Genomic DNA, 14,784 nt, shown 5'->3' with positions numbered 1-14,784 from the left:
GCGACTGAAAGTCAAATGATTGACTTAACTAAGGGATTCTGCGTATTGTCATTTTCCCTCACCTTTTCTCCCCACTGCTATCCCCTGCTTTCCCTGTCTGGAGAAGGACTGGTTTTTTTTCTTTTTTTTTTTTTTTTTTTTGTTTTTAAAAAACCCAAAACCCAAAAAAACACCGTTAGAAAGGATCCACCAAGGTATGATGAGCTGTGTGCATTTTTGTGGTGTGGAGAGGTCTTTCTCTGAGCCTCTACTCCCATCCCACATACTTCCATATCCATCTGTTCCCCATTTGAGTCGTAGGGTGCTGTGGTTTTACTGACACTTTTAAGAAGAAATTAATCAGTCTCATGCAGCTTCCTCGGGCGGATGTGACTGTGGCTGCTGCAGATGGGGGTCCCGAAAGGCTGGAGGTGTTCTCCTGGCTTCCCTGGTTTTGCACAGATCTATGTGGGGCAGGTTTGTCGAGGCAAGCACAGATCACTGCTGAAAGGAAAAGCAACTCCTGAGCAAATAGCTCTTCTTCCTGCAGGACTCCTGCGACCAGCTGGGTGAGCTTGCATGCTTACTTCTTCATTGCTGCATTGCTGAGTTGCTGTTGCTGTTTCTAGCTCAGGCCTCACTAGTTCACTTTCTTGATCTGGACTTCCATTTCTGTAGAGTTCAGACATAAAGTACTGACTTGTCTGGGTAGTATCTGCTGTCCCTTTGTCTTAGGTTCCATTCAAATGGAGCAGTCCTAAAAGTTTAATGACTTTCTGTCAGTGCTTTGCCTGTTGCCCTGTTTTGTCCTGATGCATGAGTGGAAAAGGTAGCTGAGAAGACGAATGAACCTTGTGCTTAAAAGCAGAACTTTCAGCTCAGGGGAGCTGTAGAAGTGAATTTGTAGTTTTTCTGCAGAGTATCCAAATTGTTCAAAGGTGGGAGGAGAGGAAGAGGAATTCTTCTTCAGGTTGCTCCCTTAACCACCTTGTGCTGTGGGCTGGCAGTGTGGGAGGACATCTTTGGGCCCGGGTCTTGCCTGATTTGTTTGCTCCATCCTCTGTCAGGGGAGAGTAAAGGGGAATGATGTAGCTCTGTCCCTGAAATAGAGGAGACTATTTTTCTAGAAAAATAATTTGAGGTGTGCTCTGTCCACATGTTGTGAGGGTTGACAGCAGAAGCGAAAGCCCAGTTTTGCTGCCAATAGAAAGCCCTCAGGATCCACCCTTGCTGAAATCCCAACCAAAGTCCGTGGAAGTGGTGGGGACATTCTGGTGGGAATGATCATGTGGCAGGGATGGGAATGGCAGTACATGAAAGGTCTCTGGATATTTGCCTGCTGCAAATGCTTGAGGTAACTGGAGTCAACGAACAACCAATCTCAGTCCCCCAGGAAGTAATTTATTCCTTCTTTTGATGGACAGAGGAGAGAAGGGTTCACATGGTAGGTTCACAGGGTGGTACATTGCAACAGGGACTGAGCAGCAGACTAATGCAAGTCACTTGGGCTGGGGATCCCGTTTGGGGACTTGCACAGCCCCAGGGCTGTGGGCCATAACAGACAGCGAAAGCAGCAGCCCAAGGGGAGCTCCTGAGGCTCAGGTTTGACGCTGGGAAGTTGCAGCTGGCTCTGCAAAACACATATCACTATAATGTTAGACAACATGACAGCACTAGTCCATGCAGTTGGACAGGCATATGTGAGGGGGAAGGAGACTGCTTGAGGAGGTGTGCGGACCTGCTCTAGTCCATTCAGTGAGATGTCCTGACCCCGCAAACCATGCGGCTAAAGAAGACTCACAGCACACTGCTGGTTTAAACAAAGCTGGGTGGAGGGACAGAGGGACACACCGTCTCTGAACCAGGCAGTCTGCAGGCCAAGAACCTACCTATTGCATCAGTGAATGGAGTCCAACAGACCTCTTCTGAGACTGTCGTGAGTAACTGGTCATAATGGACACTGCTGTCTTTGATCTGCCCAAATCCTTGTTGAAAGAAGGAATGTGCAAGTTTCTTGCCTCATGCCTCCTCTTCTCCAGCACCCCCCTATATGCAGACATAGAAACTATCATGGTGGAGAGGGACCTGTTTATCCTGCTTTCCTCCTAGCGACCAATAATATTAAGATTCTGGAGCTGGAAAGCCTCCTGCAGGGTTTCAGTTCCTCTCCTGAACAGAAAAGGCTTATTCAAGGTGGTATTTCAGCATCTGGCTGCAAACACTGGGAGTCTAGCAGTATTGTTGCTAGATGGGGATCTTGTGAAGATGTCTGTATTATGTGACCCTATTGACACAAAGACCCAGTTTTGAGCTGTAAGAATATTATCTATGTCTGTTGTAGTTGTGGAATGCAGGTTGTGTGTTGGTGTGAGGGAGGAAAAAATGATGAAGAGGCAACATAATGTCTGCAACACACGCAAATCTGTCTGTGCAGGGCTGGTGACTATCATATTACAAGGATACATATCTTCTGTCAAGTAGAAGCTGGAAATTAGTTTTTCATACTTTTCAAGGGTTTCTAAGACAGCAGTGGGAATCACAAGCTATTTTGTAAGTTAGCTAAGAGCCTTCCCCTGTCTGGAGTCTGAGTTTGGCTTTTCCAGCACCAGTATGTTGAGTATTCTATCTGCTAAGCTAAGTATGTGTTTTCTTGTCATAAATTGTTTTCTTGGTCTCTGCTGTCATGCCTGTCAGTTGGACATCAGTGTTGAAATCGCTTCCTTTAAGGACCTGTGCCAAAAATCGCTCAGACCTGAAACTGCAGTTAGAGGGGACTGCGTATAGTCTGTAGGAGTTACTGAGAGAAGACTGATACCTTAACTGTACAATTATGGCAAATGGAAAAACAGCAGAAGAAGAGTAAGACTGGAAAGACTGAATTGCGTGAAGGAAGTAGCTGGCTTCTTTGTGGCACAGTCCACTTAGCTGAGGGAAGAAGCCACATGGATTTGCCATGTTGTGTCACATCTTTAATGCTCTTTTGGAATCTTCCATGAGCTACACATGCTAAAAGCTGATTAGTTATATCTGTATCTTTTAGAGGATCATCAGATTGCAATATGGGCATATGCACATGTCTGAGATGTGGAAAAAAAGTTTCTGTGCTTGAAATGTTTTGTTTCTAGGCCTACTCGATCTTCAGGAAAAAGAAAAATTTTATCACCATTATTTAGTGTTAGCATTAGATGCATTGTTAGCCAGATTTTCAGGTATTAAAATAGCTACAGAAATGAAGGTCATCTTAAAAATATTTAAGCTCTTGGGGGTGGAAAGTTAGAAGGCCTCTTCACCCAGCTTGGGTTGACATCTCTAGTTGTGGACAGGAAGAACAAGTGCCAGAATGATGACTGGATCTTGTGTGTGTTAGAGAAAATAAGAAAAGCTTCCCCTGCTGCCTCAGTGTGTCCTTGCATTTATCCTTCACTTCATATAACCTAGATTATTTGTTCAAGTGGAGTCTTAACTGGAACAATATCAGAGGGGGAGGATTTCACTACGTTTCTGGGCACCAATTCTCAGTTTTCCACTCCCCATTTACCTCATCCCATAGAGATGGTCACTGGCCTGCCAGCATTGAAGTGGTGCACATGCGAAGCTGCAGAAGACCTTCCCTGACTCATGAGCACTGGAGGCCTCTACCACTTCCTCTTCTCCCACCGCCACTGATGTTGTGCTCTGTGTTTGTTGAAGTGTGTTGTCTGTTTTCACTCATGCATGGTAGCCATAATTATCTCTTTAATAAATGCTGGTATGTAGAAGTGTTTATATCATCGAAGTGTCTGATGCAAATGTAAAATCTTCTCTTGACACATCCTTCCCTACTTCCCCAAGTACTTTAAAGCCTCTTCCAGGTGGGAGAGGTTCTTACACTAAACACACTTTGTCTTTCCAAGAGAAGGTGTCTGAACCTGTTTGTACTTCAGTGGCAGATACTATGCTGCCTTCTTTTATCCTCATGAAAGATCAGCTTTTCTTTCGTTTGCAGGATGCTTCAGGCTTTCCTTGTGCTTGGTGGTGTCACAAGCCCCACAAAATATAGGAGGACACCAGAAATACAAGAAAGGAGTGGCTTTTTTTTCTCTTTCCCAACAACTGTGGCAAATAAATAAATCTCTGATAAGTAGCAGTATCTGGCCGCCAAACTCTTGCCTGAGTAATTTTAACTAACATGAAATTGGAGGATAATGCTTGCTGTGGAAGCTCAGGTGCTTCCCCTCCGGTCCTCTGAGCAAGGTGCTGTGCAGCACTAGGCACGCTGAGCTGCGGCAGGGCTAGGAGGGTCTACTGCTTGCCGAGTTCATTGGCTGGCATCCCTGCAAGAAGGCAGTAAAACATACAGTGATGGCTTTTCGAAGGGGAATGTCTTTCCTCTAACTTAATAATATACCATTTCCTATCTTGTCTTAACAGGAGGCTTTCCCTCCCCTCCTCCCTGCACCCATCCATTAATCTCCGTGCTTTTCTACCAGGGATTCTTGGTGCACATTGCCCTCCCTACTTTCTAATCTTTAGAAGCCTGTTTAAGAAAATTGATACTTTTTTTCCCCTGTCATGCCAAGTGCTGACAGATAAATGCTGCTGGAAGTGCATCTCTTTCTCACAGCATTAAAGGTGACTGCATTTCTAAAAGAATTAGGAAGTGCCAGGATCTGATCTGTTGCCCGGAACAAGTGGAGCATATTTCTTGCATGCGATATTACATATTTCATGGAAGGGACAATAATTGTTGCTGTTTTGACTTGGTGGCATATTGAGATGGAAGATTTGGCTGAGTCCGTAGACCTTAATGCTTCAGCGGGACGCCCTGTTCCTAGCTAATAGAAGCTCAAAACTGAAGTCACGTGCAGTGCCATAAAATAAGTCCTGGCTTGGTATAAGTGGGTAGGACAGTTGATATTGATGGAGTTCTGCCAGCTTGCCAACAAAACTTAATCTAGCCTTAAATCTTTTCTTTCCAATTATTTATAACGGTGTCACTTGTCAGTGGATGCTTTCCTTTAAAATTACTTCGTTAATGCTTGGCGGAAGATGATCATTTCTACCCTTCTAAGCTTTTGAAGAGATTGAATCAATTTCTTTTCTGTTAACCTGTGCCAATATTTTCTCTATTTAAAATATGGTTTCTCCTAGCTGAGGTTAAAATGTTGAACCTCCCATTCTCATTTAACTTAAAAACATTCTGAATTTCAAGGGCAGAAAGTGTGTTGCGCTGCAAGAGAAGATTTTGTGTTGAAGTACTTGTAGCCTCTGTTTTGGAGATAATATTAAAAGCAAAGTGAAATTTTTCTGTGTTTAGCTTCTTTTTAAAGCATAAGGTAAGACTTGAGAAATCCTTACGAGAGTTTAGACATTAATATCTCTCAATCCATGCACCTATGTAAAGCTACAGTGAGCTTGAAATAGTAGTCAGACCTTGGCTTCTCCCTTTAAATTCCTTAAAAATTTCTCCTGGTGTTTGAGTCTGTTTTAATCTTTCTTCCCTATCAGAGGCCTGCTGCTACTTACGGCTCTTTTCTTTGCTCTGATCATAATAGCTGCTTCCACTCCAAATGCCTAAAGTACACCGGCTGCCACCTTATGTCAAGTAGTCTTTTTAGTTGTATTTTTTGGAGGTGAATATAACCTGGCATACCATAAATATTTATTTGTGTTAAAGAGGTGTCATGCTAGTGACCCAAAAGTCCAGTGTGCTAGGCTTGTCACACCAGATAGACCTTGATTTTTCTGAGACAGAGGCTAACCATGAGGTTGTGATGGTCACAAGATGTCACTGACCCATGGTTCAGGCTGGTTGCTTGTGCTGCTGGGTAATGATCCTTATAGGGACTGCGAGGTCACTATTGCGCTGTATAATGAGGGAGAGAGAATGAGGGAGCCGGCTGGTTATGTTGGGTACTTGTGTTATCTGCAGTGGTGGGTGATACTTATGCAATTTCTAGTGGTACCTGGAATGCAGCTGTGGCTGCTGCTCCGGGTGTCATTGCCAGGTAGCACGCACATACAAAACTGAACTGCCTCAACAGTTTAAACATAGCCTTTTGCCTCCTCTTCAGCTGGTGTGGGCTCGCATGACCCCATTGCTATGGAGGAAGCTAGGTGCAGATGAGTCTGTTTGGCCTGTTCTGCAGAAGGGAATGAATTTTGTTTTTCCCGTCAGCCTTTAAAAATGCAACTAGTGGTCACTTCAGTTCTGAAAAATCGGTCTTGCAAAGATAGTACAACTGAAAGACAATACTGCTGAGCATTCTTAAAATATAGTATGAATTTAAGCTTACCTGTATGAGATACTAGCCAGCCTAGCTATAATAAGATGGTTATGGTTTGTTATAACTGTGCTGATCTAAACTTCTATGGATGCTCTAGTATAGGGTAACACTGAAGAGCAGACTTCTCTCTGAAACCTGCAATCAAGCCAACCTGTTATGACAGTCTGAACACTTCTTTAGTGTCTAGGAAATAGCATTGAGACCTATCGGCAGTATGAGTGAAAAGGTGGAAAAGAACATCTTTCTGTTGCTCATTCTTACTGGTCCTTGCTGCTTGTGCTGTGGATCTGAAAATCCTCACACCGTTGATGACCCACATCAGGGGCAATAATAGTCTTTAATAAATATTTAAGTCAGGAGTTAGTCATGCATACAGTATTTCCTTTTATTTATTTTATTCAGTGCTAAGAGCACAAAATAGAATACTCAGAAGTTATGGGGAAGCCCTGAATGAAGATTGCTTGTGCACATTTGTTATCAAGTCATAAAGAAAGGAGGCCTCGCACGCGTGTCTTATTTACAGAAAAAGCTTTTTTAGCTTGTTAGCTGGAGAAGCAACATGGTTCTGCTCGATGAGTTAGTGCCTCCAAACCAGCCGCTGCTGGAGTAGCTGAAACCTGCCCTTGCTTCTATTTGCCATGCTTGTATTTGGCAGTAACCTCAGAATTAAAAATACATAACTACTCCCAGCTGACTCTGAATCTGGTATCCTCTTTTTCCCTTCTACGCGCCAGGCAGGAATTTTCCCTCAGGAGCTTAAAACAGATGCTTGCTCGGATGCTGCGCTCTGCCCCTCGCTTTCCCAGTGCGATAACCCTATCAGCGTTGGAGTCGGAAAGTCTAGTTCTGCCGCCCAGTCTGTCGCCTCGGGAATACCTGCCCTTTCCCTCCTGCTCCCCAGCCCTTCTCCACAGCTGCTCCCCAGCCCTTCTCCACAGCTGCTGAAAATGTAAATTTGAAGCAGAGGTGGGAGTAGGGCAAGGAAGGGGCATAAACATGACAAGGGAGCTTCCCCATGTGGGAGGGCAATGATGTTTTTTTGGGGTATTGGAGCTGGAGTGCCCAGGCACCACTCTAAAGTGTGGCACATCCCATTGGAACGCTCTGTATAGTCATGGTGTAGGCAGGCTGTCCACTGCGGTTGCGGGGCCCCTCTGTACTGGACAGGGAAACAGTGGCTGGTGCTAAGGCAAAGTGGAGCCCAGCAAGGACCTTGAGGTGTAATGGGGCCCTCCTGAATCCCTGGGTGCAAAATCTGCTGTCTTGCCCTCAGCTCATAAGGGTCTTTTTGCTAAATTGCCAGCTCTGACTAACCCTCCATCTGCAGTGGAGGGTTTCTGGAGTGGTTTGATGCCCTGTCCCTGCACATGCACACTCCAAAAAAGTGCTAGAGTTCAATAAAAGGAGGAATCATATATGTGATGCTGTTATACTACCAGTGACATTCAGTCCAGGTCAGGGGGTGATGGGCATGCGTACACACATGCCTGTCCTCCCACTTCCCCCGTCCTCTCAGCTCTGTGTTTTTGTGATAGGTGGGATTTCTAGCCATGAAATGGCAGTAACATTCTTCTAGAAAGCAGCTGGTTTCACTGAAGACAAAAGTGGGCAGGACAATCTGATATGGTCAAGCCATGACCACTCCTGACTCAGATCAGACTGTTGGCCTCCTGCATATGTCACTATAAAAATGAATGGAAATGGATTAACTTAGAATATGTTGTTACTATTTTGTCTCATCAAGTTGTGATGAAATGAATTAGTGTTTGAGAAGAGGAAATGGTTATACAATGAAAACTCAAATTGATAGTTGTTGTGATGTTGGGGTGCCAACCACTTTTCTCAAAGAAGGTGAATGGCCTTTCCCTATATGAGACAAGCACACTTTTACTAGCTGGTTTCTCCATGTCTTTCCCAAGGTAGCTGCAAGGCTTTGGAGCATCATTTGGAAGCAGGATTGCAGCTCTGCAAAGACAGAACGTAAGCTGTTGTGTCTGTGTGGGTTTTTTTTGTTATTTCTCTTGGGCAGCGTCTGGTACCTCCTGGCCTTTTTTGTTTGTGAAGTTCGTGAAGTGTCTGTGTACCTGTACAACAGGGCTGAGGGAAATGTGTTGGCTGTGGCTCTAAACTTGGAAAGAGAGTACAAGTTTTCTTTCAGTTTGTGTTTTGGATCAAACTTTTGGTATAATGGTGTCACAAACTGAAGAGAGGAGAGGGAAAAAAGAAAACACAATATTAAAACCCCAAACTGTAGCTATGAATATTTTACTATGAAGTATTTGACTTTAATGCCTTGCTTTAAGCTTCAGCTTTTGCGTTTGTTTTAAACCAGATGTATTGCTGAAGCTGGTTTGCAATATTTATAGAGTTTTGCCATTGAATTTACTGTGCGTGTGAGGGAATTGCTTTCCCTTTCTACTGTGAGCGAGTTGCTCTCAGACTAGTTCTCCTCTTTATGGAATAAAGCTTGCTTCAAAAGACTAAGAATATACATTCTCTATCTGATATTTGACTTGAGTGGGTAGTTCTGCTAAAAAATTAATTGAATTAAATAGCCTGAATGATGATTTCTCTTCTGATATGTGGAAGTTTTATATACTTGTCTTTTTAATTGCCTGGTGAGCTTTCTTCTTAACTATCCATATATCTGTCTGATTTTTTTTTTCCTTTATATCCAGTTCCCTCAGATTCTGATATTCATACTTGTAGTTGGGTTAGCTACTTCTGCCGACACTGACGTTGGTTTTAGTGATCTGTCTGAAATAGGGTGCTTTTAAAGTGGCTAGGCCAGTTGCTGATGCCTTTAATGTGGCTCTGTTGTACTTTTGTTTGTATTAATAAGCCCAGACAATGTGAGAGACTTCAGCTACATAGAAATGGAGCTGAAATTAAAAGTTTTTGTGCTTAGAGACCATTTTCTGTGCTGAAGCTACCAGCAACTTCTAATTTTCTGGAGCTTTGGCATAACTTTTGGTTGCACATTGCTACTCCATGAGTAGTTGCGCTGGCTTTGCCTGTAATTCCCTTAGGGAAGGGGCAGTGGGAGGCAGCAGCTGGCATGATACCTGCTTCCTGCCAGTCCCCGGTCTGTGTGCTGCCCCACAGACAGCTTGCATGTGGTTTAGGACAGATATAATTTGTGATAATGGTCTCAGCAAGCTTTGGTTGTGCCTGAACCTGAGACTAATGGTGGCCACCCTTTGCAGGTGGTCATGGAGAAAGGTGGTATTCAGCCTGGGAAAGGAAGAAATGTCTCTGCCTTTATTGGATATCTCATTCTTTCCCTTCACACGCATACAAATTTTCTCAAGGGAGTAATGAGGACAGGGCAGGGACAGGTTTTACTTTGGAACAGTGTTTTATGCAACTTTGCAACAGTGTTTATTTCCCATGAGTTAAACCAAATGATAAATACTTTTTAGCTTGCAAAAAAAAAAAAATACTGTAACATATTCTTGGCTAGACTCTCTCTAGGTTTTAAAAGCCTAGGTATGGCATTTTTCGATAGCTTGAATCTGTGTATGTCTGAAATCAGAATTATGTAATTAACACCAACATGTTTTCTAGCAAAAATGTTTTCCCTTATTTAAGTGTTGTATGTGAAAATATATAATTAATATCTTTGAAGTTCCTTTCTCCTTCTTCTTTGAAGCGTTTTTATACACTATACTAAATTGGAAATTTCCAATATTATTCTGTGTAATTTTTTCATGGTTGTCTGCTGTGGTTAGGAAAGACTCATTACAAAGAGAAGTGCTTGATCCGCAGATGAAGAGTGGTATTTATGAAGTGTTATGTGCTCTTGATTTGGTGAAGTTGGCTTGCAGAAAGTAGGTGGGTTTTTTGTACCTCATTACTAATGGTCCTGTTGCTAACAGAAGTGATACTGATGGGGAAATTGTTTGTTTCCTGTCTACCATGCCTGAGCACTTCATACATGTATGAAGCACTTCATGTGCGAACTGCTGGGAAATGACAGACTCTCTAGGATTTTGGCTTTCTGATTTGAAAGGCAGACAGTTCTGCTGCAGTCCCCTTCCTTCTTGAGGACCTGATCCAAAGCCTGGTGCAGATGTTAGGATGGTGGTACTACTGCCGTGTTCAGACAGACAAACAATGGCTTTCTGGACAAATGGGAATGTGCGTGGCTGGGATTACCGGTGTTAAATGAAACAACAAATGTGCAAACAAAATCCAGATGTTCTGTGTGTCATTTACTTCTTGCATGTCTTGAGGGCTTGTGCTGCGTCTTGGCTGGTGTGCTGACTCCGTGTCTTTGGCCAAGGACGGGGCTGTGGCGGTGCCCACAAGAGGACTCTCTGGGCATGCCCTGCGCCTGCACCGGAGGGACCTGCCTACATGGCTAAGGTGCAGTGAGAGCCCTTCCTCATGCGGAGGAGCCCTGTGTTGGCTGGCAGCTCTGAGACGGGGGGCTTGGGTCCATGTTTGTACAGTGCCTGGCACGGTGGGCTTCTGGGCTGTGGCTATGCCTCTGGGGCTTCTCGAGGGTGGAAACACCTGCAAATAACAATACAGCTCCATTTATTGGAGAGGCCTTTTTCCTTTCATCGCTGTTGCAATGAGGCATGCCTCATTGTGACTTGGTTCTTCCCTGTTTTCACACTTAGCTCCTAATTTTATAGTGTCTTGATGCTGGCATCAGTTTAAGTCCCTGCTTGAATACAGTCACATAGTTTGTTCCAACTGGAAACTCAGAGCTTTCTTCAGCTTTACTGTGGTCAACAGGTTCACTGGAGCCACATCCTTCTAGAGAGACACAGATAAGCTCTTCTGGATACAGCACTGAAATATCAACCATGATCCTGCTGAGATTTGGGAATCTGTTTAACTCTTACAGTTGTGGTGTATAAATATGTGGCCATGCGCAATATTAGAGCTGAGCATGTGTCTTGGCCTCTGCAGGACTTACACCATCAGGTGCAATAGCTTCAACTAAAATGGAAAAAGTAACCATGTGTTCATTATATCTAATGGATATGTTGCAAGAAACAAACTGCAGGTTTGAAAAACTGACTTTTCCACAATAGTTACATTTTTGGAGCACAACTATATATCTGTGTATGTGTGCCTTTCGGCATTTTAGTAGAACTAGTCTCTGAAATGTATTTATGGAACAGCTACCCATTAGGAACTGACCTGGGGTTGCAAGGAGTTAAAGGCAGGAATTACGACAGCCTGCAAGACATAGATCCTTAATTGAGGTTTTGCATCCTTTGTGCGTCAGTGGCAGAAGGGGACTTACCAGTTGGCTGGATTCACAGAGACAGCGGGTTCATGGAGATGGGTGCACGAGGCAGAGAGACCAGACGGAGCAGTTCTTCTTGTTCCTGCTATTCATGTTTTCTATCTTTTCAAAGCCTGCTTTTTCACCAATGAACATGTCCTGTGCTGTTGCTCTGCATGGTTGTTTTTGTCAAGTGAAGAACTGATCCCGAAAAGCTCTTGTGGGGTACTGAGGAGCCTCACCTCGTTCCTGCTCAGCATCAGTAAAAGTTGTGCATGCTGTCAGCCTGGGCATCAGCTTGGCCCCTGCTGGCTTCAGGGGGAGGCAAAGGTGCTTAGGGGGTGCCAGATCTAGCCCTAAAACTTCCCTGTAGCTTGTGCATCTTTTTTTGGCTGCGTAGAAACAGAAAGGTCACGTATATTAACCTTTTCTTCATTGCTTAATTTCAGTGCGACTATTACCCTTTCTGCGATCTGGCTGCCTGGCTGAGTACATTAATGTCTCAGGACAGGTCTGTTTTCTAGTCTCTTTGTGTAAGCAGATACTAGGTATCTCCCTACATAGTCTCAACCTAAATATCCCTCTGGTCAGTCAGCAAGCTGGCAAAACAGTAGCTGAATGTAATGGACAAATGTCCTTTTACTCTCATAATACATACCAATACATAACCACATTAGTGGGCTATCAGGGATGCGAAGAGGTTGCCTTTGAAGCTGTCCTCAAGATCCCCATCACTGATTCAGGTGCTCTTTTGCCATTGAAACAAAAAGCAAAAAGGTTTAAGAGCTTTTCTCTTCTGAGTTCATGTAGTATGCTGTAGTATGTGGTACAATATTTACAGCAGAGTGCTGCTGTAAATCTGAAGGCAGCAGTGGTGTTCATGTGCAGCTTGCTCTTCCTCCCTCCCTCCCTCCCCTGGCCTCGGCCCCTCGAGTGAATTATGCCTTGTGTTTGGGCTAGGGCCATCTGTTTCCCTGTATGTTCTTTCCTTTACCGCATCTTGATTTGAATGGAAAGGTGAGCCTAATTACATATGACGAGGAACGGCTCTTCTGTGCTTGGAAGGACTTGTTTTTCACAGAGGAAATGCAGAAATACTGTGGTTTTTAGCTGTCCAGCAAATGTGCCTGTAATGCAATGATCAGATGGATTACTGGGAGCAGGGGGACAGAGTTGAGGGGCACTTAAGTTTTGGGATTAATTTTGTGTTCTCAGTCATGAAGGTTTCTTGTGACCAGGCCTCAGCAGCTTTTCAAGGATGCTGAAATTTCTATCGTGACCTAAAGCTACAGCTAGATATCCCCCACACCCACATTTCCTCCTGATTCATGCAGAGGAGAGAGCTGTTGCTATTATCTAGCTTTTTCTGTGCTGTCTCGTTTTACACTGTAAATGATAATTTAATTTCCACATTTAGAGACCCTAATTAATTATAAATAAAATCATTTGTATGAATTTTATAGCGGGAGGGTGATGGATTAATGACTCTGGCAATGTGAGGCTGCTTTACTAGAGGGAATTCAGCACAAAACCCACCACGCCAGCTCTTCAGCTCTGCCCTGTGTGTCTCCTGGCACTGTGGGGTGGGAGGGGAGGAAGAGGAGGAGGAGTGTTTTTGTACCCTGGCAGTTGCACTGTGAGATGGAGGGCCAGCCAGCTTCAGCACAGGTCACTAGCCTGGCTGAGGACAGCTGGTGCAAGGGAGAGGACAAGGAGAGAGCTTATGACCACGCGGTGAGCTGTTGAGGGAGCCAGCCTGCTCGAACCATTTTTGGTTGGGTTGATTTTCACCAAGATCAGCTCCCCATGCTGAGTGGCTGCAGGAGCACCGAGGAAGGGTCTGGCACGCAGGACAGCGGTAGGAGATGGAGTTGCTGTCTTTAGCAACATGCGGGCTTTGACTAGCTCAAGCCATGTGAAGATACACCCTCTGCTGTGCTCTGGAAGAGGTCTGGTGCGCACCTCTGGGATTCCTTTTTGCTCGGGGTAGCTGCTGGCTTCGTGCTGGCCATGGGCTCTCCTAAGTGCTCTCTGTTCACCTCCTCTGGGTGCTTCAAGCCTCCTGGCAGCCTGGGGCTTACTGATGTTGAGTGGGGTGAGGGTCCTGGTGGTGTTTTTTTTTAAGTATATTTGATGAAGTAGGAATTTGGTTCCATATCTATATTGTCATATTTCATATATGGTTAGATTTGTTACTGGCAATACAGCACTAAGCAGATCAGATCTGATTTTCTCCCCCCCCCCCCCCCTTTAAAGATCATGGAGTTCCTGGAAACTTTAGGGCTTGACCTTCAGGTCTCAATACTAGTGAAATTCCCACCAGTCTCAGCAGTGATCTCTGATTTTGGTTTGAGGTGGGTTCCTTGATGCCTGCAGGCATCAATCACTTAGCTATTGCAACAGTATCAGGTGCTACTTGAATAGCTCTCTTCCTCCAAGACATGTTCTGCCTTTTGGAGTTCTTTACAGATCCGCTTTTCTTTTGTTAAAATCCTGCAGAGGCTGATAGGCCTAAAATTACTTCTGCTGTCTGTCTCCTGGCTTGTGAGCAAAAGCATCAATGTTTGATGCTGACATGCTTGTGTGCGTTGCTCTGTCCTTCTGCTCTCTCTGCCTGATCCTTTTTATTCTAATGGGCAGGCCGGGTAGAGCGCTGAATACAGGCACTAGTAGGACCAGAAGGGTTTTGTTTGCTTTTCCTAGAAGCTTTGCTTGCAAAAATGAAGTAGAGTGAGAAAAGCAGCTCCTAGGAGTTGTATTTGGCAAGCGTTTGCACTCACAGTACTGCTCTACCTCTTGCTCTGCAGAAGCGATGGAAATGTTGTCGTTCAGTCCGAACAGCTGTTTCAAAGCCAGTTGTTCTGGGTTTCTGCTTGCTGCCTTCCCATGTGCTGTGGGTGTTTATCTCCAGTCAGATGCTGCACTGGGCGATGCCTCGTCGCTGGCTGCAGGTCGGCGCTATTGCAGGATTGCGCTGAGTCTGCCTGCCTGGAGGGCAGATTGCCATAAACCAGCTCCAGTATCTTTTCATGAAACGGTACTTAACTTTTCCAGGGTCGGCTGGAGGTGACGAGATCGTGTTGCTTGGAGTGCTGGATGAGGCAGTGACACAGCGTTGTGCTGCATGGCTTGGGTTAGCAGCTCCGAGTGGGATAAACAGCTCTTATGGACCCCAGGAGCAGCACTGAGGACAGGCTTGGTCAAGGCTTTAAGTGCTTTATAATAAACCATCAGAAAGTACTCTGAACAGAAGTGGTCAAATTATTCTTGGGGCTTCCAGTTTTGTGTGATTTC

At 44.6% G+C, this 14,784-nt stretch overlaps 1 protein-coding gene across 9 annotated transcripts in view; it reads left to right on the top strand.

Annotated features, from left to right (window-relative positions):
- The window catches only part of TIAM1 (TIAM Rac1 associated GEF 1), a 201,776-nt gene that overhangs the window by 13,808 nt on the left and 173,184 nt on the right, over window positions 1-14,784 (top strand). For 2 of the 9 annotated variants that reach the window (XM_064524032.1, XM_064524035.1), the window contains one exon: window positions 354-548. The exons of the other annotated variants lie outside the window; for them this stretch is intronic. The gene's annotated coding sequence lies outside the window, so the exon portion shown is untranslated. The remainder of the gene's footprint in view (window positions 1-353; window positions 549-14,784) is intronic. 9 annotated transcript variants of the gene reach the window in all.

This window comes from Dromaius novaehollandiae, chromosome 1 (assembly GCF_036370855.1).
Source record: "Dromaius novaehollandiae isolate bDroNov1 chromosome 1, bDroNov1.hap1, whole genome shotgun sequence".
In the NCBI taxonomy this organism is placed as follows: Eukaryota; Metazoa; Chordata; class Aves; order Casuariiformes; family Dromaiidae; genus Dromaius; species Dromaius novaehollandiae.
Note: the sequence above shows the minus strand (reverse complement) of the source record. Positions and strands in the feature narration are given on the sequence as shown.